General features: G+C 42.0%; 1 protein-coding gene across 2 annotated transcripts in view; it reads right to left on the bottom strand.

The window, feature by feature from the left end:
- myo5b (myosin VB) overlaps positions 1-25,962 on the bottom strand; it is an 83,006-nt gene that overhangs the window by 54,887 nt on the left and 2,157 nt on the right. The window lies entirely within an intron of this gene.

The raw sequence follows: 25,962 nt of genomic DNA, 5'->3' as shown, positions 1-25,962 counted from the left end.
AATACATTTTTAAAACTCCAAAGCAATTGCCTGTATATGGCGTGGGAACCACTAACTCGCTGCCTTTTAGGACATCTCATGAGGTCTCCTAAATAATCTGTCGACTAGGTAGGACTCTTATGACTAAAAGAGGCTTCATGCATAGCTTTTATTTTTTACCCATAAGAGTAGGAGTAAAGTGTCTATTGTCAGGACCAATTTTCTAGTCTGAGACACATTATGGATACGGCCCCTGCTCCGATACTGTTTGAATGAAAAGCTTAGTCGCCATGACGTTATTTCTTAAACATGACAAAGTGGCTGGGATATAGCCCATATTTTGTATCCCATGGCTAAAAAGAGAGGAATTCAGCATCATACGTTTCTTTACTGGGTCTTTGATGTCTGAAATCCTTTTGCCAAAACCCCATGCAGTGGAAGTAAGACAATTTTCCATGAAATTGGATAAACAATATCTAAGTGGATAAATAATCGCAAAGAAGTGCTGAAGCATCCCATCTCAATGTCACTCATTGATGCATTTGACTTACTTCAGCATTACTGTGCATATGAATCTCCTAATTAAAGTCCCACTTGTCTCTGTTTCATTGAATTGCAATAATCCACCACTACACGGTCTTGAGTGACTACAGTGCCCCGACACAGTAGACTATCTACACATGCATTTAGAAAAGAGAATAATTCATTTATAAATAGCAAGGATTTTGGCAAAGTGCCACTGAACTGGCCATTTGATTATTCTAAAGATTGGCTGATGAGACCAAGACAGAACTTTTGGACCATGTGATTGTAAACAGAGCATAAACATACAGTAAACAATTTGCTGGTTTTTTTCTTCCTGGCTCTGCGGGTTTGGGTCGAGCCAGTCCAGCACTCTACTCAGCCCATCACCTGGAGCGTGTGAGAGATCCAGACTGACACAATGGGGACATGATTCAGAGTTCAGGGACTCTCTCAGCCCACTATAGGATGGGACATAGGATGGATCTGCCCAGAGGAGATTACCAATCAGGCCCAGAGCTCCAGGTTACAGACCCTTTCAAAGGACAACTGGTATTTCAGTGGAACACCAGGAGTAATTTCCCTTTGATTCTGACAAGATGCTTTTAACGCTCTGCTTCATTGGCTTCCACTACGGGCGACACTGATGTCTTCAACACACAATCTACTCACTGCACCACTTGTTCAATGGTTTGGCCAGTTTTTCAAAATTGTGGGGGACACCTTCCTTGATATGAGTGGTAATTTTAAACATCTATTTTTTACAAATTTGGGATTGTATGAACCGATCTATAACAACGCATAACTCTGTGAAACAAGCTGTAAAATGCCAGAGATAGACGCGACTGATGCACATGGGAATATCTTTGGTTTGTCTCTATGACATTCAGAAGTTGAGCTAAGACCTAAAGTCGATGAGTCAGAAAATGGAGACTTTGCTTGGGAAGTTAACGTGTGACTGTCACTATGCATAGACCTTTTGACTTTCTGTAAAAGAGAATAGGCTTGTGTATAATTCAATTGAGGGTTCATATAGTATAACATTATAGTAATAAAACATTTGTTAACAGAATATTTGGGGAAATCTGGTCTAGACTTCATTTTCCTTATGGCCATTTTCATGTAAAAGGACTGATGAAAGACTGTTGTCCTTCTGGAAGTTTCTCCCATCTCCACAGAGGAACTCTGGAGCTCTCTGAGTGACCATCAGGTTCTTGGTCACCTCCCTGAAAGAGCTCCAGAGTTCCTCTGTGGAGATGGGAGAAACTTCCAGAAGGACAAGCATCTCTGTAGCACTCTACCAATCAGGCCTTTATGATAGAGTGCCAGACAGAAGCCACTACTCAGTAAAAGGGTACATGACAGCCCACTTGGAGTTTGCCAAAAGGCACCTAAAGGACTTTCAGACCATGAGAACAAGATTCTCTGATGAAACCAAGATTGAACTCTTTGGCATGAATGCCAAGCATCACGCATGGAGGAAACCAGGCACCGCTTATCACCTGGCCAATACCATCCCTAGGGTGAAACATGGTGGTGGCAGCATCATGCTGTGGGGATGTTTTTCAGCGGCACGGACTGGGAGACTAGTTAGGATCGAGGGAAAGATGAACGGAGCAAAGTACAGAGAGATCTTTGATGAAAACCTGCTCCAGAGCACTCAAGACCTCAGACTGGGGCAAAGGTTCACCTTCCAACAGGACAACGACACTAAGCACACAGCCAAGACAATGCAGGAGCGGCTTCGGGACAAGTCTCTGAATGTCCTTGAGTGGCCCAGCCAGAGCCCGGACTTGAATCCGATCGAACTTCTCTGGAGAGACCTGAAAATAGCTGTGAGTTGAGAGGATCTGCAGAGAAGAATGGGAGAAACTCCCCAAATACAGGGGTGCCAAGCTTGTAGCGTCATAGCCAAGAAGACTCGAAAACTCGAGGCTGTAATTGTTGCCAAAGGTACTTCAACAAAGTACTTAGTAAAAGGTCTGAATACTTAAACGTGATCTTTTTTTAGAACTTTGCAAAAAGTTTTGTAGGAGGGTTGTAGCAGTCCTCTGACTGAGGGCTACCCACCAGAGATGTAAATAACATAAGGGCCTTGTCGAAGGCTTGTAGCAGTCCTCTGACTGAGGGCTACCCACCAGAGATGTAAATAACATAAGGGCCTTGTTGAAGGCTTGTAGCAGTCCTCTGACTGGGGGCTACCCACCAGAGATGTAAATCATGTCTTAAGCAGCACTCTGCTCACCTGCTGGTGGTAGAACTTTAAAAATAGCCAGCGTCAAGCTTTTTTTTGCATGCTGGGTGGCTGCTATGGCCATTCACACGGCAGCCGTGTCAGACCATTGTGATATAATCTGGTTTGATGGCAAACAGTTCTAACGCTGTAGCAGCCCAGTCAGTTTCTCTCTGCAGTGTAAACATGACAGTCACATATGGTTGCCTTTACACAGACACGGCAACGTTCTAGGGCACCTAAACAAGAGCAGATGGACTATCTGCTGGCAGTAGTGCATGGTTGTAGTAGTCACTTGAGCATCATGTAAGTTAGAGTGGACATACAATTCTCTAACTTAGTACATAAAGGACAAATCTGTAGAAAATACCCATGTTTGACCATAGACAAAGTTCAAAGGCTTCATGAATCAACACAAATAAGGAACTACGGTACAGGTACTACCTCTGACGTGGTACTTGCCTAATAATGAAAGAAAGTCAACAGAAAAGGGAAATAAAGTGTGGTGGGATGGAAACTGTCAAAAGAGGAAGAACAGGAAAAACATGAGAGATTGAAAGGCGATTGCCATTACATTGTAAATGGCTTCAGTCAGTCAGTACTCCGTCATAAAGACATTTTGAAAGGAATAGGCTAATTCAATTGTCTTGGACTGCCCCATGGGTCAGGTGATTGTGATGGTGCAGCACTCTGAAGTGAACTGGAAGCAAGAGGGAAAACTGGCAGAGAACGCTGTTCCTTCGTGCGGTAGTAGCAGAAATGCAAATCTTGCTCAGTGATGGCAGGAACTCATTTGATTTGTAAAACAGTGTCATCTCCTAGAGCTCCGCCTCACTCCTCCTCAAACCAGCATACTGTACACTTAAAATAAACAGCAATGGCTGACAGAGCCAGGGCTAAATATGACCTCACTATTACATTAGAAAACAAATGAATGGAGAGACTTGACAGAGGACTTCTGACTGCAGTTTGCTTTGTAGAGATCAGGAAGGTGCGCTAATGACTTTACAATATGCGTTCTAGCCACCATTCCAACAGTAGCCCCTGCTGTAGCAAGCTAAGCTACAGTAATGCCTAGGAATAGCAGCAGCTATCTGGGAGTCAAGCTGCAGTGGTGCTGAAGTAAATCAGCTCCATTGAATGAGATGGACTTGATCAGTACTGTAAAACTCCCTCGACTCCTCATCTTTCTCTCACTCGTTACATTCTATTGCTGGGACTGGCATTCTGGCATTTTCCCATCCTTTGCTCCGCTCTTTGCTTTGTGATTTTCTACAGGTCGAAAGCATTTTGAGACTAACAACAAACAAGATGAAAGCCCTGTTATATGGCATAAATAATCTTCTACAGAAGCAACAACAGTACGCATGCAGCTTTTGCATCAAAACTGGACCATTAGTCAACCTTTCAAAACAATCCATCACAACACTTCGCTATTTCCAAAGGTTTGTTGCAAATTTCAACTCGGGCAAGACAAACATTATTAAATCAAGTAGCCAAAATCATACCCTGGTTAGATGGAATGTGGAATTGTTGTTTCTCTTCTTAATTGTGACAGTATTCACGATATCCTCTAAAATGTCATAGATGCTGCATCGGACTGAGAGAGAAAGTTAAAAGGGGGCAATGAGGTCATCCTTAGTAAACTCCTCCCCGCACCCATATGAGCACATGCCGTAGTAGACATTTCTGCTTCTTGCAGGCCTGGGCATTTTAATAAGTCGGCCTAAGCTATTCTGTTAACATTTAAATGCATCAGCTGCAAAGCGAATCCTCCCATCCCCGTTCTCTGTGTTTATCTGGGTCAGTGAAGTTCTCCAATATGTACAGCGTACAGAAAAGAGTGCTGCCCATCCCCTGAATGCAGAACAGCTCAGCGTGGGCCCTATCAAACTGTAATTAGGACACCAAGAATATACTGAAAACTCCCACTATAACACATACAAAAGAACAAATTCCTTTGAAAAGTTATTCGACTAAATTTGGGATGATTCCACGTCAGCGTAGACAAAAATATTTGGGGTGTCTCAAATTGTTCTGGCAACTCTTTCAAGACCCTTTCCCTTTCTCCAACCTTTTTAACCCATCTCTCCTTTCTGGGGACGTTCCCATTGCTTGGAAGGCAATGGTTCGTCCTTTATTTAAAGGGGGCGATCAAGCTGATCCTAACTGTTAAAGGCCTATTTCTATTTTGCCCGGTTTATCAAAAGTGTTGGAAAAACTTGTCAATAGTCAACTGACTGGCATTCTAGATGTATATAGTATTCTCTCTGGTATGCAATCTGGTTTCCGCTCAGGTTATGGATGTGTCACCGCAACCTTAAAGGTCCTCAATGATGTCACCATTGCCCTATATTCTAAGCAATGCTGTGCTATTTATATTGACTTGGCCAAAGCTTTCGATACGGTAGACCATTCCATTCTCGTGGGCCGGCTAAGGAGTATTGGTGTCTCTGACAGGTCTTTGGCCTGGTTTGCTAACTATCTCAAAGAGTGCAGTGTATAAAGTCAGAAAATCTGCTGTCTCAGCCACTGCCTGTCACCAAGGGAGTACCCCAAGGCTCGATCATAGGCCTCACGCTCTTCTCAATTTACATCAACAACATAGCTCAGGCAGTAGGAAGCTCTCTCATCCATTTATATGCAGATGATAGTCTTATACTCAGCTGGCCCCTCCCCAGATTTTGTGTTAACTTCTTGTTGACAAGGGGGGCAGTATTGAGTAGCTTGGATGAATAAGGTGCCCATAGTAAACTGCCTGCTACTCTGTCCCAGATGCTAATATATGCATATTATTAGTCATATTGGATAGAAAACACTCTGAAGTTTCTAAAACTGTTTAAATGATATCTGTGAGTTTAACAGAACTCATATGGCAGGTGGAAACCTGAGAAATATCCAACCAGGAAGTGGGAAATGTGAGGCTTGTAGTTTAACTCAGCCCCTATTGTAGATACAGTGGGATATTGGTTGTTGCACTTCCTAAGGCTTCCACTAGATGTCAACAGTCTTTAGAACGTTCTGAGGCTTCTACTGTGAAGTGGGACCGAATGAGAGAGGAATGAGTCAGGTGTCTGGCAGAGTGCCACAGGCTCTGAGGCGAGGTCACGAGAGAGTTAGCTCTCGTTCCATTGCTTTTCTACAGACATAGGAATTCTCCGGTTTGAACATTATTGAAGATTTGTGATAAAAACATCCTAAAGATTGATTCTATACTTAGTTTGACAAGTTTCTACGGGCTGTAACGGAACTTTTTAAAATTTTCGTCCGACGTTCGGCTGGACCTGAACGCGCTTTTGGATTTGTTTACCAAACGCCCTAAGAAAAGAAGCTATTTGGACATAAATGGACATTATCGAACAAAACAAACATTTCTTGTGGAACTGCGATTCCTGGGAGTGCATTCTGATGAAGATCAAAGGTAAGTGAATATTTATAAATGCTATTTATGACTAATGTTGACTACCCAATATGGCAGATATCTTTTTGGCTTCTTTGTTTGTTGTCTGAACACTGTACTCAGACTATTGCGTGGTTTGCTTTTTCCGTAAATATTGTTTGAAAATCTGACACAGCGGTTGCATTAAGGAGAAGTATATCTCTAACTCCATGTATAACACTTGTATTTTCATCAACATTTATAATGAGTATTTATGTAAATAAATGTGGCTCTCTGCACAATCACCGCATGTTTTAGAACTCATGAACGTAACGCGCCAATGTAAAATTTGATTTTTTAAATATAAATATGCACTTTATCGAACAAAACATACATGTATTGTGTAACATGAAGTCCTATGAGTGTCATCGGATGAAGATCAAAGGTTAGTGATTAATTTTATCTCTATTTGTGCTTTTTGTGACTCCTCTCTTTGGCTGGAAAAATGGCTGTGTTTTTTTGTGAGTTGGTGGTGAACTAACATAATCGTTTGTGGTGCTTTCGCTGTAAAGCATTTTTTAAATCAGACACTGTGGCAAGATTAACAAGAATTTATTTTTTAAAAATGGTGTAAAATACTTGTATGCTTGAGGAATTTTAATTATGAGATTTTTGTTGTTTTGAATTTGGCGCCCTGAACTTTCACTGGCTGTTGGCGAGGTGGGACGCTACTGTCCCACATTTCCCAGAGAGGTTAAATGCTCTACAACAAAGCTTTCTTAGTGTCCAACAAGCTTTCTCTACCATTAACCTTGTTCTGAACACCTCCAAAACAAAGGTCATGTGGTTTGGTAAGAAGAATACCACTGAGAGGTTTAGAGTACTTGGGAGCATGGTTAACCGGTACACTATCCTTCTCTCAGCACATATCAAAGCTGCAGGCTAAAGTTCAATCTAGACTTGGTTTCCTCTATCGTAATCGCTCCTCTTTCACCCCAGCTGCCAAACTAACCCTGATTCAGATGACCATCCTACCCATGCTAGATTACGGAGACGTAATTTATAGATCGGCAGGTAAGGGTGCTCTCGAGTGGCTTGATGTTCTTTACCATTCGGCCATCAGATTTGCCACCAATGCCCCTTATAGGACACATCACTGCACTCTATACTCCTCTGTAAACCGGTCATCTCGGTATACCCGTCGCAAGACCCACTGGTTGATGCTAATAAAACACTCTTAGGCCTCACTCCCCACTATCTGAGATATCTACTGCAGTCCTCATTCTCCACATACAACACCCGTTCTGCCAGTCACATTCTGTTTAAGGTCCCCAAAGCACACACATCCCTGGGTCGCTCATCTTTTCAGTTTGCTGCAGCTAGCGACTGGAACGAGCTGCAACAAACACTCAAACTGGACAGTTTTATCTCGATCTCTTCAAAAGACTCAATCATGGACACTGACAGCTGTGGCTGCTTTGCGTGATGTATTGTTTTCTCTACCTTCTTGCCCTTTGTGCTGTTGTCTGTGCCCAATAATGTTTGTACCATGTTTTGTGCTGATACCATGATGTTGTCACGTTGTGTTGCTACCGTGCTGTATTGTCATGTGTTGCTGCCTTGTTTTTGTGTCGTCTTAGGTCGCTCTGTTGTCTCTCTTGTCGTGATGTGTGTTTTGTCCTATGTTTATATTTGATACATTTTTACTCCCAGCCCCCATCTCCGCAGGAGGCCTTTTGCCTTTTGGTAGGCCGTCATTGTAAATAAGAATTTGTTCTTAACAGACTTGCCTAGTTAAATGAAGGTTAATTTAAAAAATTCTCACATAGAAACTTAATTGGGAGGAAGGATCATAATGAAAGTGGCCATTTTGGACCCTTTTAGACCTAAACATGCCTCCTATATCATCTGTGAACCATACATGATACAGACAACATCTTGGTGTCATTATACTTCTTATAGTATAAAGACATAATATATAACAGCATAATATTAAAATTGTTGTTCTAATAGTTTAACGCTATTCTTATAGTATAATAACTTCTGACATACGGAGTATGTCTAGATTCTGAAATACACATTTACACATATTAATATTTGTAGTGTTGAATAAATGTGAACGTCTCAAAAGTACCCTTTTAGATTTTGTTCATTTAGAAGTGAATTGACAGTGTAAAATCTGTTCATATACACCCACAGGAAGTTTATGACCCCTTTATTATTCTTACTCTTATTTTTTTTTTTTTTTACATTTGACAGTAAAAGTTAGGACAATTAATAAACACTAGTAAAACATGATAAAAACATCTGTCTTGTCCAGGACCACTGGTGTGCCATAGCCAATCAGACCTACAGTAGGCCTTTATGCAAATAAGCCATTCGCCACATGTGCCTGCCATCATTCACTTTGAACTGGACTCTTGTGTTTACAGGCAGGAGCAACAGCGTGACTTTAGATCATTAGAACATTCACCAAAAGTCACCTGAATGGATTTCTGCAAATATGTAAATACCATCAGAGTCCTCTTACATTTGGGACCTTATAGTCCTATTGATTGATCAAATACCCATGAAAAAAGTACGCTCACTCCCTCAGCTGTGCACATCAATAACATGATCAACAACTAATTCTAGCCAGAGCGAGATGAGCTAAAATCTAACAAGGGAACATTAGATAAACACACTCAAACCTTTTCAGCTAGTTGGCCGCATAGTAGCCTGCTCCTGTCCTTCTGCAGCTTGCCTGCCAATGCATGCTTGTCCCAACCCACATTTTGACAAATGATTGGAATCTGCCCGCCCATTTGATCGATACAAAATACTTTGGATTGACAACTAAGGGTGCGCTCGTAAATTGCCTCCAGTTTGTCAGAGTGCGCTCTGGGTAATTTGTATATTCATAGCGTTGTCAGATTGTAAATTCCGAGCGTTCAGAGCGCACACTGCACTATTGACACTTCACGCTCTGGCCGAGGAGTAGGGTTGATCCGAGTGTTCCTCACAGTGGCTAGCTTGCTAGCTACTTCCAGACACAAAATGAGAGAATGACCTTACTCTGACCATTTTACTCGCCCTAGCAGAGCTCGGCGGTTTACATGTTATCTAGGACGTTAGTGACTAACTCTGCTGCTGGCAACAATTTAATTACTTTTTTTTGCAGACATTTACTGATACTGGTCATATTCAGCAGGTGTTGCTCTTTCATCAATTCATCAGTTACTGTACACTCTGGCACACTCAGATTCTGCTTTGAAATCAGAGTAAATAGCCAGAGTTAATTTACGAATGCAAGAGATATGCTAACTGGATAACAGTCGTTCAAATTCAGCATACATAGCAAAGCGATTCACATTTCTTGCTAGCTAACCAAATGACACCTGCATTTCTAGCTGAGGCCACTGAAAAACGGTGAGGGGAAAAAGGTCGGTCACTCACCCACTCCTCAAATGACATGACATCCTCCCAGCAGCTAGCTAGCTATGTATTAATTATATAAATGATGCATTGAACTGCATCCATCTATTCGGTCAAAAATTCTTTACTGTACGTCATGGAATTTTGAGTAAAAACATCAAACTTATTTGAAAAACCTCTTATTAAAGTTGGTTTTAAGCATAAACTGGGAATTTGATATTTGACTGATATTATGATTGTCTGTTTCATATCTGTAAAGTAGTTAAAAAGTTTGGAACAATATACTCTAAGTACATTACATTTCCAGAGTGGGCTCTCTCCTAATTCTGAAGTTATGAATTCAGGGGCTGATTCTCCTCCTTATAAATCCATTTAGAGATTTTGAGGGGGGGGGACGACTGGCCCTCTGACTGCGCCTGTCTCATTCAATGACCGTCACAAAGGACCTCTACATGTCCCACGGCCCATGGATTGACCCAGAAAAAAACTATATAAACAAAGCAGGCCAAACATACGGACTTATGGTATGTAGGCTATGCCTAACATACAGTAGGGAGGAGGAGTTGTTAAGAAACCTGGTGCTTAGACTGGATGTGAGACACATTTTTTGTTGACACTCAAATGTAAAATTATGAGTTTGTTTCATAAACCAAGGCATTCAGGAGATCATGAACATTAAGGATTATTTTCCAACATATTTATACAAGTAATCAATTCTTGCCAGACTTACATAAAAGCCTAAGGGGAAATCACTTGGCGAAAAATCTATTTTTCATGCCACAGAAGTGAGGGCAGGTGTTCTCTCTCCAGTTGATTTTTCTCTCCTAATCGTTCATGTCTCTCTCCCATGGTGTGCTAAGACGTTTGAGGGCAGTGTTCTTGCTAGGTCCTGATCAAACCATCTTTAATTATGTACCATCATAGACTAAACACAGTAGGGGGAAAGCCAAGCTCCTCTGCCAATGTGAGCAAAAGACAGCTAGATCCTTCTCCACATTGATTCAACTGGGATTATTTAGTAGCCTATCTGTGCCTCTGGTTAAACATAGAGGTGACTAAACATTCTCCATATTTCAAACTCTTAAACAATTGAGTTGAAATCCAAAATAAAGAACTTTATAAGTAGCGCAGCGGACTCAATCTCACTTCAGCCCATCACTGTTTGAAGAAAGGACAATAAGACAGTGCCAAATGAACGTGGAACCTAGATGGATAGAGAGCTTTGTGAAGGAGTCTTTTTGCTAAAGACTTCTGTTCTGATGCGATGCTACACCCGGTCCTACCCACCCCCTAAAACATCAGCACACATACAATAGCCTACACACACTTTTCCAACCCATTCTTCACTTCGGAAACAAACATCAATCCTGAACGCATATGAAGCAGCCTCATTTATCCTGAAGTGTCCTCCCCTAGATCCATGACACCACTCCTTTCTGCCGTCAAAACATATACATCTATCCTGTCCTTAGACGTGGTTCACACAGAAGTCATCAGAATCACAATACTTGATGACCAACTAACCTTGATTCTGGCTTACAAGCAAAAACTCAAAACAGGAAGTAGCAGTGACCTGCTCAATACAGAAGTGGTCTGATTAAGCAGATGCTAAGCTACAGGACGGTTTTGCTAGCACAGAAATTTGTTCCTGGGTTCTTCCGATAACATTGAGGACTTTACCACGTCAGTCACCAGCTTCATTAATAAGTGCATCGACAACATTATCCCCACAGTGACCGTACGTACATATCCCAACTAGAAACCATGGATTACAGGCAACATACGAACTGAGCTAAAGGCTAAAGCTGCCACTTTCAAAGAACATGCCACTAATAAGTTAATGAAAGCACCAGCTGTTCCGGATGTGAGTAAGACCTTTAAAACAGTTAACATTCAGAAGGCTGCGGGGCCAGATGGATTACCAGGACGCCGAGTACTCCAAGCATGCCAGCGAAAATGGAAATGGTCTTCTCTGACATTTTCAACCTCTCGCTGACCCGGTCTGTAATACCTACATGTTTCAAGCAGACCACCATTGTTCCTCTGCCCAAGAACGCCAAGGTAACCAAGTCTAAATTACTTTTGCCCTGTAGCACTCACATATGTAGTGATTAAATACTTTGAAAGGCTGGTCATTGCTCACATCAACACCATCATCCCAGACACCCTGGACCAACTACAATTCACATACCGACCCAACAGATCCACAGATTAAAATAATTTGCATGGGCCCTCAGATCCTCAAAAGGTTCTACAGCGGCACCATTGAGAGCATCTTGACTGGCTGCATAACTGCTTTGTATGGCAACTGCTTGGCATCCGACCGCAAGGCGCTACTGAGGGTAGTGCGTAAGCCCCAGTACATCACTTGGGCTGAGCCCCACTACCATCTAGAACCTCTATACAAGGCGGTGTCAGAGGGAGGCCCTAAATATGGTCAAAGACTCCAGCCACCATTGACTGTTCTCTCTGCTACCGAACGGCAACTGGCACCGATGCACCAAGTCTGGAACCAACAGGACTCTGAACAGCTTCTACCCCCAAGCCATACGACTGCTAAATAGTTAACCAAATTGCAACTATTTGCATTGACCCCCCTTTGACTCATCACACACTGCTGCTACAGCATATTATCAATCATGTTTCCTACTCATTGTGTATTTATTCCTTGTGTTATCTTTATTATTTTTCTCTCTGCGTTGTTGGGAAGGACCAGTAAGTAAGCATTTTACTGTTAGTCTACACCTGTTGTTTACAAAAAGCATGTGATAAATTGTGATTTGATAGGATAGTGTGGTGGTGTTCAGATAGAGTAGACTACATTACAGATGTCTGCAATTATATACTGTTTATGAATGTGACCTTATTTAAAAATATATATTTTTGAGGCAGCCATTTGAATTTAGTCTGTTCTGCTGTCAAACGCTGCGTGGGTGAAACTTTAGTGAAGACTCTGATCGTAATGAAATGAGTCCCTAGCATGTTTTCGAAAGCCAAGTTCAATGACACTCAGCTGAGTGTTTACCTCTACACTCCTTTCATCCAATCCTAACCATCCCACTGTGAAAAGAAAGTAAACTTTTAAAAAATGCTTCTTCGCTGGGCAGAAAGTTATTTCCTCATTATCCAAGAAATATGGTTCCCGATTTTTATCAAATAGGACCTTATGTCTTTGATAATGGAACTGACATGATTTGCAGTTTGTGCTGCATCATAGGCCACAGTTCTATGATGACAGGTACAGTTCATCAGAATTCAATCACAAAGAAGCAGTTTGCTCAGCAAAAAAGTTGGGATTGTGCAGTCAGACATCAGCCAAAATAATAGGAGACATAAACATTACATGGCCAACGTGCCACTATAATTTATACTGGGAAAGATCCATAGACAAGACCGCATCTCCATGTCCCTTCTGATGGACAATAGTCACAGACAGGTAATGCTTTGACTACCCTACAGGTATTGGATATAAGCACATTAAGAGACAATGGGTGACATTTGCTGTACACCGACAGCTGTTGTTGTGAGTAATAGTGATTTTTGTTCAATCAGTGCTATTTAGAAGACTAACCATGTCACCCATGGTCATCAAAAAAAAGTGATGCCATTCCTCATTGTTGAGTACAAAAGACAGGATCAGTAATGACAGGGTATAATAAGCCTAAATTCACTTCACAGTACTGGCTTTGACTACTAACTAACTGAGCCCTACTCTCGCTCACTCCCTGCCTCTTTCTCCCCCTCTGATCACACCATCACACTTTCCAACAGACCTAATGAAATTGCTTTATTTATTTTTTATTACCATTGGCCACTGCACTGGGTCAATTCAATCAGGCTTAGTGTTGGTCCTGCTTGCTTTTCAGATGGGCTGACAAGACACAAAGGAGTTACACAGGGATGTTTATGATCTTGACAAGGAAACATTGAGAATCAGTCAGTGTGTGTGTGTGTGTGTGTGTATTTGTTCTCTGTCTTATGGCCATGGACTGACAATTGTCATAGGGGTAGTACCCTACGCTCTGTGTCAAATATGTAGAACATAAGAGAAGGAAATCTAATAGATAGATCAGAGTTCAGGCATCTGATTTATAACAGTGAGAAGAGGCAACAATACATTAGAGAGACAGTAGTAGTCCAACCAAATACTACTAGTGTAAAGAAAGGAGACATAAAACAAGCATCCAGACAGGTCTGGTGGAGTTAGTGGAAGTACACCTGTAAGGGTGGCAGGAGGGACGAGTAGGGAAATAAGGGAGAGGAGAAGAAAATAACGTCAGAGGAAAAAGTTACATTACCGGTTTCCCCTATGACCCTGATGAAGTCTTGCTGTTGCGTAATGTCTTAAAATCCCCTTGCCTTTCTGATACTACCCGTATCCACGTCAGTCAACCAACCTACAACAAGACTGATTAAACTCATGAGGTTATAACACTAGCATAACCAGTGATGTAGTGGTAAAAAATGTAGTAGATAAACTGGCACATGACATCGGTGCACAAAACGATGCCAGATTTAAAACTTCAAATTTTTTATTTTAATTATTATACAAAATTCTTGCAACCAATATAATGTTATATACAGTGCATTCAGAAAGTATTCAGACCCATAGACATTTTGTTATGTTACAGCTTTATTATAACATTGATAATAATTGTTTCCCCCCCCCCATCAAACTACACACAAATACCCCATAATGACAATTCAAAAATAGGTTTAGAAATTTTAGCAATTTTATTCAACATAAAAAACTGAAACATAACATTTACATAAGTATTCAGACCCTTTATTTAGTACTTTGTTGAAGCACCTTGGCAGCAATTACAGCCTTATTCAGTATGACACCACAAGCTTGGCACACCTGTATTTGGAGAGTTTCTCCAATTATTTTCTGCAGATCCTCTCAAGCTCTGTCAGGTTGGATGGGGAGCATCGCTGCACAACTATTTTCAGGTCTCTTCAGAGATGTTTGATCGGGTTCAAGTCCAGGCTCTGGCTGGGCCACTCAAGGACATTCAAAGACTTGTTCCGAAGTCCCCCCTGCATTGTCTTGGCTGTATGCTTAGGGGGGGGTTGTCCTGTTGGAATGTGAACCTTTGCCCCAGTCTGAGGTCCTGAGCGCTCTGAAGCAGGTTTTACTAGTCTCCCAGTCCCAGCCGCTGAAAGACATCCCCACAGCATGATGCTGCCACCACCATGTTTCACCGTAGGGACGGGGCCAGGTTTCATCCAGACGTGACAATTGGTTCAGGCCAGAGTTCAATCTTGGTTTCATCAGACCAGAGAATCTTGTTTCTCATGGTCTGACTCTCATGGTGCATTTTGGGAAACTCCAAGCGGGCTGTGATGTGCTTTTTACTAAAGGAGTGGCTTCCGTCTGGCCACTCTACCATAAAGCCCTGATTGGTGGAGCACTGTTCGTCTCCATAGACGAACTCTGTCATAATGACCATCGGGTTCTTGGTCACATCACCGACCAAGGCCCTTCTCCCGACATTGCTCAGTTTGACCGGGCGGCCAGCCCTAGGAAGTGTCTTGGTGGTTCCAAACTTCTTCCATTTATGTATGATGGGTGCCAGTGTTCTGGGGAAGGGTACCAAAACATTTCTGCAGCATTGAAGGTCCCCAAGATCTGTGCCTCGACACAATCCTGTCTCTGAGCTCTACGGACAATTATTTTGCCCTCATGGCTTGGTTTTTGCTCTGACATGCACTGTCAACTGTGGGACCTGATATAGAGAGGTGTGTGCCATTCCAAATCATGTCCAATCAATTGAATTTACCCTAGGTGGACTCCAATCAAGTTGTAGGGAAAAAAATTGTCTAAAAAAAAATAAAAAATAAAATGTTTTTGCTTTGTCATTGTGGGGCATTTTACGTTCCACTAATCCACTGACGAGAACATTGAAAAATTTTGTGGGCCATATTATTACAAACAATCGCAATGATTAAAAAATGAAATCAAATTACAGCTAGGCTAACCTTTGGTCTATCGGCTCAAATTTTTAGGCAAAGAATATTTTTTCTTCAATCTCCATTGTCATTTTTGTGAACTATTAATGGGTTTTATAACAGTTGGTGAAAAGTTATCCTCTTCTTGTCTATAGGATAAATTGGTGAAGGGTCGTGAGGAGAGAAAACGAGGTCAACCTGAAGAGGCTACTCTCGGGTTTCAGTAAAAGTCCCTTGATAAACTGCTGAAGTAAACATACACAGGTCAAATGCAAACCCTGAGAATGGAGCTAGCTACTGTACAGGTGTTCTATCCTTCCTCTCCAGTGCTACCATTGCCCCACCCTGCTAGGATGTGCATGTCAGTCAGCACAAGGACTATTATTACTGCGTCAGGTGAAAACCTGCTGCCAATAGGAAGTCACGTCCATAATCCCTTCCTCCAGGAACTTTGACCTGTCTGTTTATCGGAAAAAGAGAGCGCTAATTACACCTGCTCTAAAGACAGAAGCAAGTAGAAACGTTTAGGTGTTAGGGGAAAAATGCTGAGAATGTCAGCTAGCATGATCATGAGGCAGGCAGGTGGAATAAAGGTTTTCCTGGAGTGCTTTGGTGTACAAAGGACATGACACATTTTCCTAAGCAACAGACTAGCTGCAGATAATTATCAAGAGATATGCTTGATGATGCAAAAGATGTGGTGTGAAAAACCTGTCACCCTTTTCAGTAGCATTTGACCACAAAACGAAATGCTAATCACTTTGGGCCCTATTCAGACTTGAGTTGACTTAACATGGACTTATGTCTAACACTGTTAAGTTAAGTCTACTTACAGTATCTCAAGTCAGAATAGAGCCCTTTTAGAATAGCTTTCATATGACATTGAGGCTATATGCAACAAGTATCTCTCTGACAGACATTTGTGGGCTGGCGACTCTACTGTGAAGCTTCTGGGTAATGTTACAGTTACAAGCCCTATGAGGGACAATATATCCTCAGGGAGAGGAACACACATACCAAACACACAGACACACACCTGGCTTTAAGCTCAATTCCCTGAAGAACCAAGGTTGTTGTTTACCAGTTTCTCTATGTTTTGTACTCCTGAGAATCATAGCAACTTCCTGCTTCATGGTACAATTTTCTTCCTGTTATTGTGCCTTACATTTTTACAGTTAACTTCCCTTCAGCTACGATACATGGGTCCGTGTTTCAGTCCTACTCTTACATACAGTAGCCAAGCGTATACTTTAGGAGTTTAGGACACTGGGGTCTAGAGTAAAGAAATGTCTGTTTGGGCATGTATGGAAAAAACTTTTAGAATAGCCTGCAAGATAACGTATATGTTGTTGCTGAAAGTGGCTCACTGACAGCACCCTATTACCTGTTTATGAAAGTAAAGTACTGCACTGGCATGTCTAATAAACAATGTATGGAGTAGAACTACAGCATCACCTGACATCTTGCAATGGAGATGTTTAACATTAGCTGACTCCTTCCATTTAACAACAAGCACTTGTCAATACTGCTACATTAAGTGAGGTGAGAGTTCAAACAATTAAAATATTGCAATGATAAATGGGAAAAACATAGGCCTACCATTAGGCTGGGATACAATCAATTGAGAAATAACATTCCTCTGAGGCCCACATTAACACATACAGTTGAAGTCGGAAGTTTACATACATTTACATTTACATTTAAGTCATTTAGCAGACACTCTTATCCAGAGAGTTGCACCCCTTCTGAAAAAACCTACACTCGATCCCTCCGATGTCAACAACTACAGACCAGTATCCCTTCTTTCTTTTCTCTCCAAAACTCTTGAACGTGCCGTCCTTGGCCAGCTCTCCCGCTATCTCTCTCAGAATGACCTTCTTGATCCAAATCAGTCAGGTTTCAAGACTAGTCATTCAACTGAGACTGCTCTTCTCTGTATCACGGAGGCGCTCCGCACCGCTAAAGCTAACTCTCTCTCCTCTGCTCTCATCCTTCTAGACCTATCGGCTGCCTTCGATACTGTGAACCATCAGATCCTCCTCTCCACCCTCTCCGAGTTGGGCATCTCCGGCGCGGCCCACGCTTGGATTGCGTCCTACCTGACAGGTCGCTCCTACCAGGTGGCGTGGCGAGAATCTGTCTCCTCACCACGCGCTCTCACCACTGGTGTCCCCCAGGGCTCTGTTCTAGGCCCTCTCCTATTCTCGCTATACACCAAGTCACTTGGCTCTGTCATAACCTCACATGGTCTCTCCTATCATTGCTATGCAGACGACACACAATTAATCTTCTCCTTTCCCCCTTCTGATGACCAGGTGGCGAATCGCATCTCTGCATGTCTGGCAGACATATCAGTGTGGATGACGGATCACCACCTCAAGCTGAACCTCGGCAAGACGGAGCTGCTCTTCCTCCCGGGGAAGGACTGCCCGTTCCATGATCTCGCCATCACGGTTGACAACTCCATTGTGTCCTCCTCCCAGAGCGCTAAGAACCTTGGCGTGATCCTGGACAACACCCTGTCGTTCTCAACTAACATCAAGGCGGTGGCCCGTTCCTGTAGGTTCATGCTCTACAACATCCGCAGAGTACGACCCTGCCTCACACAGGAAGCGGCGCAGGTCCTAATCCAGGCACTTGTCATCTCCCGTCTGGATTACTGCAACTCGCTGTTGGCTGGGCTCCCTGCCTGTGCCATTAAACCCCTACAACTCATCCAGAACGCCGCAGCCCGTCTGGTGTTCAACCTTCCCAAGTTCTCTCACGTCACCCCGCTCCTCCGCTCTCTCCACTGGCTTCCAGTTGAAGCTCGCATCCGCTACAAGACCATGGTGCTTGCCTACGGAGCTGTGAGGGGAACGGCACCTCAGTACCTCCAGGCTCTGATCAGGCCCTACACCCAAACAAGGGCACTGCGTTCATCCACCTCTGGCCTGCTCGCCTCCCTACCACTGAGGAAGTACAGTTCCCGCTCAGCCCAGTCAAAACTGTTCGCTGCTCTGGCCCCCCAATGGTGGAACAAACTCCCTCACGACGCCAGGACAGCGGAGTTAATCACCACCTTCCGGAGACACCTGAAACCCCACCTCTTTAAGGAATACCTAGGATAGGATAAAGTAATCCTTCTCACCCCCCCCCCCTTAAAAGATTTAGATGCACTATTGTAAAGTGGCTGTTCCACTGGATGTCATAAGGTGAATGCATTTAGGTTGGAGTCATTAAAACCTGTTTATTCAACCACTCCACAAATTTCTTGTTAACAAACTAAGGTTCTGGCAAGTCGGTTAGGACATCTACTTTGTGCATGACAAGTCAATTTTCCAACAATTGTTTACAGATTGTTTGATTATTTCACTGTATCACAATTCCAGTGGGTCGGAAGTTTACATACACTAAGTTGACTGTGCCTTTGAACAGCTTGGAAATTCCAGAAAATGATGTCATGGCTTTAGAAGCTTCTGATAGGCTAATTGACATAATTTGAGGCTAATTGACATCATTTGAGTTAATTGGAGGTGTACCTGTGGATGCATTTCAAGGCCTACCTTCAACCTCAGTGCCTCTTTGCTTGACATCATGGGAAAATCAAAAGAAATCAGCCAAGACCTCAGAAAAATAATTGCAGACCTCCACAAGTAAACACCATGGACCCACGCAGCCGTCATACCGCTCAGGAAGGAAACGCGTTCGGTCTCCTAGAGATGAACGTACTTTGGTGCAAAAAGTGCAAATCAATCCAAGAACAACAGCAAAGGACCTTGTGAAACGCTGGAGGAAACAGGTACAAAAGTATCTATATCCACAGTAAAACAAGTCCTATAAATCGACAGAACCTGAAAGGCCGCTCAGCAAGGAAGAAGCCACGGCTACGGTTTGCAACTGCACATGGGGACAAAGATCGTACTTTTTGGAGAAATGTCCTCTGGTCTGATGAAACAAAAATATAACTGTTTGGCCATTATGACCATCGCTATGTTTGGAGGAAAATGGGGAGGCTTGCGAGCCGAAGAATACCATCCCAACCGTGAAGCACGGGGGTGGCAGCATCATGTTGTGGGGGTGCTTTGCTGCAGGAGGGACTGGTGCACTTCACAAAATAGATGGCATCAGGAGGATGGAAAATTAGGTGGATATATTGAAGCAATATCTCAAAACATCAGTCAGGAAGTTAAAGCTTCGTCGCAAATGGGTCGTCCAAATGGACATTGACCCCAAGCATACTTCCAAAGTTGTGGCAAAATGGCTTAAAGACAACAAAGTCAGGGTATTGGAATGGCCATCACAAAGCCCTGACCTCAATCCTATGGAAAATTTGTGGGCAGAACTGAAAAAGTGTGTGCGAGCAAGGAGGCCTACAAACCTGACTCAGTTACATCAGCTCTGTCAGGAGGAATGGGCCAAAATTCACACACTTATTTTGGGAAGCTTGTGGAAGGCTACCCGAAACGTTTGACCCAAGTTAAACAATTTAAAAGGCAATGCTACCAAATACTAATTGAGTGCATGTAAACTTATGACCCACTGGGAATATGAAATAAATAAAAGCTGAAATAAATAATTCTCTACTATTATTCTGACATTACACATTCTTAAAATAAAAAGTGGTGATCCTAACTGACCTAATACAGGGAATCTTTACAAGGATTAAATGTCAAGAATTGTGAAAAACTGAGTTCAAATGTATTTGGTGTATGTAAACTTCCGACTTCAACTGTAGATATTTGTCATGATTTGGGAATCCACTAAAAACTCTGAACAGAGGGCAGGTTTAGGCTAAATTCACTCCAAGGCCCAAACTGGAAGGGGTTAGTGGCGACTCCAAATAATCCCGCTCTAGAAGGCCCACAGCCTGACTAAACACAAAGAAACAACATTCCACCAGCAGACCAAACACACAGAGGGAAGGCCTAATTACTATAGGTCTGCAATGACATCACAACATCTACAGGTTGTAATGCAAGGTAGATAGTAGATCGATTCAGCATGTGTCGTCTGTGTTTTGACCACAACATAGTAAGCTAAAAAAGAATATGTGTGCCAGCTGGTACAGCCGTTGATCACAAAACAGATGGAATCGTAGGATTTGTCTTTATTCTGGATTACTGGGCTTCATGTTGGGGGGGCTGCAGAGAGTGTGAGTAGGATGGACCAGGAGGATAATAGCTTATTAACTGAGGAGTGCAATTTGAGGACTGTTACTGTACTGCAATCCAGTATCAAAACTAAATCTAAAAGCTAAATGGATTCCTAATCAGAAGACTTTGAACTGGCCCAGCGAGACAGAATTATGACATGAAGAATCTTCTTATACAATATAATTCACAGACAGGGTAGAATATTTCATAGAGATGTCACACAATGCAAGGTAAAAGGTCACGGATGAAAGCACCGAGCAGGAATGACTCGAGAGGAGAAATACTCAGATGACAATGCCTACAGGTGTGTCTTTAGTGTTTTACAATGATGTCACAAGTCCCATTTGTACTAACGATACACAAAGGAAACCATGAAGAAAAAGGTTTGACATTGTCAGACTAAGTTAATTATTCATGGGACAAAGTTTGACTGGTCTGTCCCTGAGTAAACAAATGAGAGACAGGAGGGAAGTCACTAGTAAATAAATAGAACAATATGTTTGGACAGAGAACTGTAACAGCCATTCACTCAACAAGTCAAAAGTTGAGTAAAGGGACCACCTAAACTAAATGCAAAAGTTCTGAAATAAACAACAATGCAGCTTTGTTTTTTTGTCATTTCTGCAGAGGAATGTGAAACTAGATTTTGAGTCATGGAGGATTAGTGACAAATAATGTGTGTAACCTGATTCTGTTCTCTAGCCAATAACACCTGCTATGTATAACTCCACATTTCAAAAGACATCTCTTTCTCAATAGTTTGGCTAGGTTTCTTCTAGACTAAAGGAGCCTAATGTTACTCCTTATAGTCCAAGGACCTTACACGTTCTGTTTGAAAGGTGAATTGGCTCTGGCAGCCAAAACAGCCATTTAAAAGTGAATCGATATCGGTACGGTTCTAAAAAAATAAATCCCTTTACTTTCATATCACATAAAAATAATTTCACAAATGCAAAACACACTACTAACTGTACACTGTTTTAACACAGTTGCAGACGACAGTATTTATCAGTGACAACACGTTTGTGGCGTCTGTCTTCCATTTGCACACAGGTGTTCAGAGACGCAGATAGCTAATTAGCACAGGTAGTCTTACGTCTGTTTTCCCGTAAACAAGCACTGTAACATGGAAATATGGCCATGTGGGAACCCTAACCCTAACCCTTTTTTAAATATTTCTCGCTGTTATGAAAGACACGTTCCTTATGTTTCCAAAACTGTGCCGCAAGCGATGAGTGTTAATGTTTAGAGCAAGCATCAGGGCTTTTAAAAAACTCCCCCGGCCAGAAGACACTCTCGTCACGAGGCGCTGAAGGCAGTTAGTGTCTTTCATTGGGCTAGGTTTCTTCCTGAAATGAGTCATTCCAGTGGTGTACACAAATCTTCTAGGTGAATCAACACATAGGCCTACACCACAAAAAAAACTATAATATTTCATAACAATTGGAACAAAATACAAAGTATAAATTCAAAAGTACTAATTTTACACAACAATCTATGGCAGAGTAGGCCAGTAACCCATCAATTTTCTGTAATGTGTGTAATGGTGTCCGTTCAAGTTATTGTTGCATGTTCATTCAACTGTGGGCCCCCAGTATTGGAAAATAGGCTAGTGACAAGGCCCCCAAAATGTTTTACATAACCCTTCAAGGTACAACAAACAACCACATTTTTCCATATCTCTAAAGGTCTCCTATAAATATATGAAATGGATGGTTGTATACAAATATTTTATAGCAAAAGTGGTTCAATTGATAGATGTTGTGACATCACCTTAACTCAAACAGTAAAGAATAATGCCTGCCTGGCTGAGGGGGGGTGACTCATGTAACCCAGTACTGCAAACTCTGATATTGCTAGAATTTGGAATAGAAGGAGACAATTATCTGCCCTACATACCGAAACAAACATTAGCATATGTTAAAGCATCTTGTAAAATGTAGACCTGTAAACACACAGAGATACAATAGACAGCAATATCAGATATACAAATATTTATGATTTATGAAACTTCACGTTTTGGTAGCTGTTCAATGGAACATTCAATGGAACATTCAAATTTGGTCTCATTCATTGCTGTATGGTCCTGCCTGAAAAAGAAAAACAGTTACACATTCTTTGATGTTGTGGCTATTGTAATTGGCTCTAAGGAAAACAACAAACATCAATATACAAACTTTTGGGGTCCAAGGTTCCTTAAAGGATTGCAATTAGGTCAAAGGGGCAATCACAGATTATATTTTGCCTCAAATCCAAAAATATAATTATGGCTGCCATAATAACATTTGATCAAGGTTAAGTCACCTGCAAATATGAATTTTGTAAATGGGAGGCATTTATTCACAATTGTTTACAACCCTCATTCCTAATTTTGAATCAATTGTATTCTGAATTCAACATGGCCAACATGTTGATTACACTCAAACACCTTAGCCTCCATATAAATAGCTCTTGTTCATTTTGATTGTGTTATTCTGTCTTTGAAATGGTTTCATAAGGCTCTTGGTATATCAAGGACAATGAGTGGCACTGTCATGCCTCTGTTGTGTTTGAATAGCCACAATGTGTGTTCATGCTTTAATCTCATTCATTTCAACAAGGGGCAAAACCTTAAAATATAACAAGCTTTCACAACACACACACACACACACACACACACAGTATCGTAACCAAGTAACAGGAAAGCAACCATAAGAAAACAGCTACCCTAGTAGTATATACACTACCGTTCAAAAGTTTGGGGTCACTTCAAATCAAAATGTATTTGTCACATACACATGGTTAGCAGATGTTAATGCGAGTGTAGCGAAATGCTTGTGCTTCTAGTTCCAACAATGCAGTAATAACCAACAAGTAATCTAGCTAACAATTCCAAAACTACTACCTTATAGACACAAGTGTAAGGGGATAAAGTGTAAGGGGGATATGTACATAAAGATATATGAATGAGTGATGGTACAGAGCGGCATAGAGCGGCATAGGCAAGATACAGTAGAAATGTCCTTGTTTTTGAAAGAAAATCGCGTTTTTTTTGTCCATTAAAATAACATGGAATTGATCAGAAATACAGTGTAGACATTGTTAATATTGTAAATGACTATTGTAATTGGAAACGGCTGCTTTAAAAAAAAATATCTACATAGGCATACAGAGGCCCATTATCAGCAACCATCACTCCAGTGTTCCAATGGCACGTTGTGTTAGCTAATCCAAGTTTATAATTTTAAAAGGCTAATTGATCATTAGAAAACCCTTTTGCAATTATGTTAGCACAGCTGAAAACCATTGTCTGATTAAAGAAGCAATAAAACTGGCCTTCTTTAGACAAGTTGAGTATCTACAGTATCAGCATTTGTTGGTTCAATTACAGGCTCAAAATGTCCAGAAACAAACAACTTTCTTCTGAAACGTGTCAGGCTATTCTTGTTCTGAGAAATTAAGGCTATTCCATGCAAGAAATTACCAAGAAACTGAAAACAATGACTTGTACTACTCCCTTCACAAAACAGAGCAAACTGTCTCTAACCAGAATAGAAAGAGGAGTGGGAGGTCCCGATGCACAACTGAGCAAGAGGACAAGTACATTAGAGTGTCTACTTTGAGAAACAGACGCCTCACAAGTCCTCAACTGGCAGCTTCATTAAATAGTACCCGCAAAACACCAGTCTCAACATCAACAGTATGGGATGCTGGCCTTCTAGGCAGAGTTCCTCTGTCCAGTGTCTGTTCTTTTGCCCATAGTAATCTTTTTCTTGGCCAGTCTGAGATATGGCTTTTTCTTTGCAACTCTGCCTAGAAGGCCAACATCCCAGAGTTGCATTGACTACCTGGAATTTTATCCCAGCCTGAATGTTGGTGGGGATACACCAGTAGTGGAATGGTTGGTTGTCTGGTTGTGAAGAAAAGTCTGTGAAAGGGCTGTCAAAAACAGACTTGCCTTTAGATCTTTCCAATGCCTAATTGGCCTGTGGGTGTGGTTTTTATATGTAGACTGTGGCAAAATGTCTTGCAGGTCAAGTCCTACATATTTCTTTAAATTCCTTTGGAAGTCAGGTAGGATGATAATTTAGCCGATATTATCGGTGGGTGGTTGGCATTGATTAGCGACTGGGGCACAACAAGCAGGAAATGTAGAATGACAGAACCTCTGAGGGTGACTTATATTTAGAGGTCAGTTAGAGTGTAGCTATTTTGTCAAACTTATTTAACCTTTAACTAGGCAAGTCAGTTAAGAACACATTGTTATTTACAATGACAGCCTACCCCAGCCAAACCCTAACCTGGACGACGCTGGGCCAATTGTTCGCCGCCCTATGGAACTCCCAATCAAGGCCAGATGTGATACAGCATGGATTCGAACCAGGTACTGCAGTGACGCCTCTTGCACTGAGATGCCGTGTCTTAGACCGCTGTGCCACATAGACTATGACTAAGAAGCATTGGTTGTGTAGGACATAGCACAGCTCCACACACACATACATTTGAAGACAATCCCTGGGATTTGATGGACAGTATAAGGGTTGCAGAGGAGGTGGAGCAGACTAAGCATTACCCACAAAGACCACTCTCATAGTCAATCCCCAGCCACCATAAATGATCACATACAGCAAGTTTTACCATCCTAAGGTTCCTCATTTGCCATAAATGACATATGTCCTTATAGGGATGTTGGGATTTCCCAGACCAAAACATGATTCACCTCAGCATAAAAGGCCATTCTTCACAAGTGAGTACAGTTCAGGTATCACATGGCTTGGCCAGCCATGGTTGGTAGCCAAATATGGTAGGTACATATGAGGACAATGAACGCCAGCAATGTCCAGATGGCATTTTTGCTGTTGAATGGCCTCCTGACATGTGGCAGTCCAGTTCCATGGTGTGTCTGTCTCTAGTAACTACATGAGGGAAGGACTGATGGTGGATTGGGCCTATCATGGACAGTTCTGGGAGATCCAGGATGGCATGTGAAGGCCCAATAGGTTTATGGCATTTCTTGTCAATGAGTGTCAGGTTGTGTCGGTTCATTGTAGTGAACACCTGCCTTATGAGCTTGTTCATGTGTGGTACACCATAACTGTCACCAAGTCGAGATATACAGCAACTCCAAGGCAGATGGCCAGGATGGTGGACATGAAAGTCTGGAAGAAGCAATGTGCCAGCTCAAACCAAACAGGATAAGAGTGCACCAGAACATCCCAATAAACATCAGAAATGCAGTGAGCCAGCAAAAGGTCATGTTAGATTCAGGCAGACATATTAGACTAGCAATGAATCAAAGCTCACTTCTAAATGATAAGGAGGCGATTTAAGAGCCCAATCCTGGAGGTGCAAGTTATACCACAGTGGGG

This window comes from Oncorhynchus keta, chromosome 9, assembly GCF_023373465.1.
Source record: "Oncorhynchus keta strain PuntledgeMale-10-30-2019 chromosome 9, Oket_V2, whole genome shotgun sequence".
NCBI classification, from domain to species: domain Eukaryota; kingdom Metazoa; phylum Chordata; class Actinopteri; order Salmoniformes; family Salmonidae; genus Oncorhynchus; species Oncorhynchus keta.
Note: the sequence above shows the minus strand (reverse complement) of the source record. Positions and strands in the feature narration are given on the sequence as shown.